Here is a 5299-nt window from a genome sequence, read left to right as displayed (position 1 = left end):
AATGAGTGAGATCCGGTTATAACGGTAAATGTGTGTGAAGCAGTTACGTGAGAACGCAGGAGTTGTGCAATAGTTGAAGTGACAAGCATCCACGCCACTGATGTGATAAGCGGACGATATAAGGAGATGGTAAAATCTTTACCAGAATAAAATAATTAAGCTATAAGAAAATTCGAGGACGAATTTTTAAAGGGGGGGGGGAGATTGTAATACCCCGTATGCCTAACGTTGCCAAAGTAAGCAACGTGCCTAAATTTAAACAGTTAAAGCGGGCAGAAAAGGAATTATCGGAAAATAATTAAATAAAAGAAGACCCGAGTAGGTCGTATTGAGATTTTAATAAGAAAATCTTAATATTAAAATTCCATAAAGGAAATGGGATTATACTCAAAAAGGAAAATATGAAAAGGTGGATAAAGTGCACTTAAACTCGAAAATTGGAAAATGAGGCTTTAATTCCCGGAAAATAGAAATTTAATTTATTATTGACGGAAATTAGTATTTATAAAAATAATATCGATAAATTGATTATCGATAAGTATTAAAATGAGAATTGGACGAAAAAGTTGGAAAAAGTACATTTTAACTCAAAATGGAATTTGAGCATTTTTAGCCGAAAATTGCTAAAATAAACTATCGGAAATAGAAATATGAGATATTAAGGTGATATTATTTATTTGTATATGAATAATATAAAATTTATCGTGTTCGAACGATTAAGCGATCGACGGACTAAATTGGACGAAAGAAAAGTTAGAAATTAGAGGTTGAGGAGGTGGCAAACTCAAGGACTAAAAGAGACTTTTGCCTCACCTATTTAAGCCACTTGCATATGAGTTTAAACTCAGAAAACACCATATTCTCAGCCAAGAAATAGATCAAATTCGTCATCTTCATCAAGTTCATGGAAGAAAGTTTCAAAGTGTGATATCTTCTTCGTTTGAGATCCGATTGAGGCGAGTCTTGCGGCCACGGAACTGGGACGGAAAGCTCTATACATCTACACCTATAAATAAAGGTGAGGATATCAGATTTTCATTAGGGTTTATAGTTATAATTTCTGGTTTGATTGATTAATTAGGGGTTTTGTATAATTGATGTTCATAGGTTATTGTGAGCTTGTGTTAAGAATTTTGATGGTGATTCTTGGAGCTAGGACCATTCGGTTTGATGAACAATCAAGGTGAGCCTTCAAAACTGAAATTAGATATGTTTTGTTGATGAACCTTTATGATGATTCGGTTTTGTATTCGGCAAAGATATAGGATTCAAGTGTTGAGAATCATGTTGTTATGCTTAATTATTGATTGAATGATTAACATGACTATGGCCTTAAGATTTCAGCTATGGTTAAGGTTAGGGGTATAAGAGTTAAAATGATAAGTACATGATTTGATTAAGAATCATTAGGGCTAAATTAGAGTTGTAATTGATCGAGTAACGTTGAATGGAAATTTGGATGGAAAATGATGGTAGTATTCGGCCTAGGTAAGAAATCAATGTTCAAATGAGTTTAAGTTGATGATAATGGCATGAATAGAGTCTGAAGTAAATGGTATAATGTTGCGTATATAGACTTTTAATCGGCCAAAACGTTAAAGAGATAACTTGAGAATTTGACGATGTTGCTGGAATTAATGCGCTGCGGAACAGCCATATTTCCAGGGCAATATCTCGAGCTATATTGCTCTAAATTAAGTTCTGTTTGTTAGTACGGAAACTTAAGGATGTCTTCTATATATGTCTAAGTATAAGTTTCTGCTAGTTTGGCCTCTAAGTGGCTCAAATAAATCAGAACATTATGTCGCGCATAGCAGTTCTGAAATTTAGGACATCCCTAAGTTATAAACTTCGGACCCAAATTCCAACACCTTCGGGTGCTAATCTCCGTCCGAGACCTAAACAAAAGTTGTAGGCGACGTTCTGAACATTAAGAATGTCAATTTTTTTTAGGGGTTGGACTACTTTAGGTAAACGGTTTCGATAGCCGAAGTTGGCTAGAAACCTAATTTTTGGATTAATTAACTATAGTAAGATTTTTATTAATTCGGGCTATTATCGAATTTACGTAGACTCGGCGAGGCGAATACCAACGGAACTTGGAACGTAAAGGACGTGGCATCCTTTTGCTATTATCGAAGTTTATGGATAGCAAGCAGTGAGTATATTTTATCCACTTTTATTATCGTATTAAAAACTATTTTATATATACTATATATTATTATTATTATTATTATTTAATGCATCGCATAAATTATATTGTTTGATTTTATTGAGTTGTTCTTATTGGATTAAATTACATTTGAATTGTTTGTCTATGGACTAACTTGTTTGATGTATGAATTGTATTACTTTGCTTAAGACTTGTCGATTATTTGCTAATGTGAATTTGTATACGTTCCGAAGAAACAAGCTACCTATTGGGCGTCAATAGGCCGTGTGATCACCGATGTTTATAAGAGTCTAGATATTCGTATATAAAAACGTTTGATATGAGCTCATTAAATGTTGATCATATTTATAATTATGAAATGGAATATGTTTGGGTATCGGAAAGGAGGATTATAATTTTGGCAGATACGAGGTAACTCGGTCGAACTATCTCGGGACCCGTATCTGGTGGGTAACTCGGTCGAACTATCTCGGGACCCACAACTTGGGATTAAGCAGTGGCATGAGTAACTCGATCGAACTATCTCGGGACTATGCCACGTGGTAGCGGTAACTCGGTCGAACTATCTCGGGACCGTAACACTTGGATTGAAATGATTTAATTCGAATATGATACGGATTAGGAGAGGTTAAGGAGTTTAAGATTAAGGTTTCTTTCGGATCAAATACTTGTATTTAGTGAATTGTTTGCAATTGCTGTGATTGTATATGTTGGAATTGTTTAAAAATGTGATTGTATTAATATTTTAAAAATGTTTTTAAAATGCGATACTTATATTGATAATATGGTAAGTAAAGTATAACTCACTCAGCTTAATAGCTGACCCCCCCAATAGTGTGTTTTTCAGGTACCTAGATTCTGAACTTGGTTAGACGTCCGTCTTTGACCGGAAGTCCCTTTGGCTATGTACAGTCCCGACTTCCATAATTGCTGCAGTAGTGTAATGTCTGACCAGTGTCGTAGCCTAGTACATTAATACGTTTCTCATTGTTTACAATTGTTGTCAGTGTGTTATATTTGTTTTGGCTACGATTGTCATATTTATTCCACGGAGGTAAATTCCCGTGAGGTTTATGTAACACTAGTATTATATGCCGGGTTAGTACGTACAAGGTACGGAAACGATAGGCCCGAGCAAGTTGTATTGTTTTACTAGTGTACATCAATGTTTCCGTTTGTAAAGTTTTTGTATGATTGTTATTTGAGAAAAAGTTTTAGCGATTTTCAGGCGTGCTACGGGTTTTGGAACTACAATTCCTATTCCCTAGCGCATGTCACGGCCCTCGATTTTGGGTCGTGACATAGCGGGGCGGAAATAATCTTTAGGTGCTTCGAATAAGTTGTGCGCCCGCATAGCCTTAATGCGCGCCCGCGCAACATAGTTGCGCACCCGCGAACATTGTTACGCGCCCGCGTAGGACTCGTTCTAGGCCATTCCGACGTGCTTAAACTCGATTCCATCATGCTCCTATTTCATTTTCACATAAACTCAACTCCAAATTCATCAAAACAACCATAGAAAAGCGATTACGATTAATTCGATTCGTTTAAAATAGAAACAGTCCTTATTCTCTAATTTCAGCAATAAAAACGTCAAGCTTACCTCGAATTGAAGCTTAACGATGATAGAGAATCGAATTCTGAAGAAATCGATATATAGAACGCTCGATTTGGACGAGAAACGGCGAAACGGCAACGGATCATAATCGATCGTCAAAAGCTTCTGTAACTTTCTATATCTTCTGCGCATCACCTCTCTTTTCCTTATTCTTAAGGAAAGCTATTATATATCTTGGCTAATTGACAACTTTTATCCTTCATTTCTTTATCTTAAACCATTTCTCTTTTAAACTTTCTAATTTAACCAAATGGTTAAATTATTCTTTTAACTCGATTACGTACGTATTATTTATATTCATATAAATAATACTAACTCAATATTATTATTTTCCGTCAAAATCTTTTAATTACTATTCTCGAGACTTAATTAGATAATTTACACTTTAGCCCTTAAACTTCTCAAAAGTTGCAATTTAGCCCAAAACGCATCCGCGTCCAAATTTTAAAAGGTCTCTGATTGGCCCGAAACTTTTACCACATATACTATAAAACATTTCGCGGACCTTGGCGAAATAATTTTCACTTCGGAATTTATATGGCTAAATTGCCATTTTAGTCCCTGTACTTTATTTTGCGACTTTCTTAACATTTTCTTTTCTAACTTCAATTCCAACTTTAGAACTGAAATATAATATTAATTCTCTCGCAATAATCTTTTCGAAACCGTCCTACTAGAATTTTATATTTATCTAAATTTTTCGAAAATTCTTCCGATATTGCCACTCCAGCGACTCAACACTTAGACACGTGGACCAATTAGACAATTTAATCATTTGGGGTATTACAAGAACAAAAACAAATGTTTCACATTTTTAGCGATATAAGCCAAACGTTTACAAACATTACGAAACAAATCCAAACGTTTAACAATTTTAGCGATTTAAGCCACACATTTACAAACGTTGCGAAACAAAACCAATCGTTGCGCCTTTTTAGCGATTAAGCCAAACGTTTACAAACGCTACGAAACAAATCCAAATGTTTCTCCTATTTAGCAAATTAAGTCAAACGTTTGCAAATATTACGAAACAAATCCAAACGGTTTCCAATTTTAGCGATTTAAGTCAAACGTTACGAAACAAATCCAAACGTTTCACCTTTTTAGCGATTTAAGCCAAACGTTTAAAAACGTTACTTAACAAATCCTAACGTTTCCCCTTTTTAGCGATTTAAGCCGAACGTTTACAAACATTACAAAACAAAACCAAAGGTTTCGCCTTTTTGGCAATTTAAGCCATACGTTTACAAACGTTACAAAATAAATCCAAGCGTTTCACCTTTTTAGCAATTTAAGTCAAACATTTACAAATGTTTCACAAAAAGTCCAAACGTTTCACCTTTTTAATGATTAAAGTCAAACGTTTACAAACATTACGAAACAAATCCAAACGATTCACCCTTTTAGCCATTTAAGCCAAACGTTTAGAAACGTTACGAAACAAATCCAAACGTTTCACATTTGTAGCGATATAAGCCAAATATTTACAAACGTCACGAAACAAATCC

This window comes from Mercurialis annua, linkage group LG6 (genome assembly GCF_937616625.2).
Source record: "Mercurialis annua linkage group LG6, ddMerAnnu1.2, whole genome shotgun sequence".
Classification (NCBI taxonomy): domain Eukaryota; kingdom Viridiplantae; phylum Streptophyta; class Magnoliopsida; order Malpighiales; family Euphorbiaceae; genus Mercurialis; species Mercurialis annua.
This window is presented reverse-complemented; position numbering follows the sequence as displayed.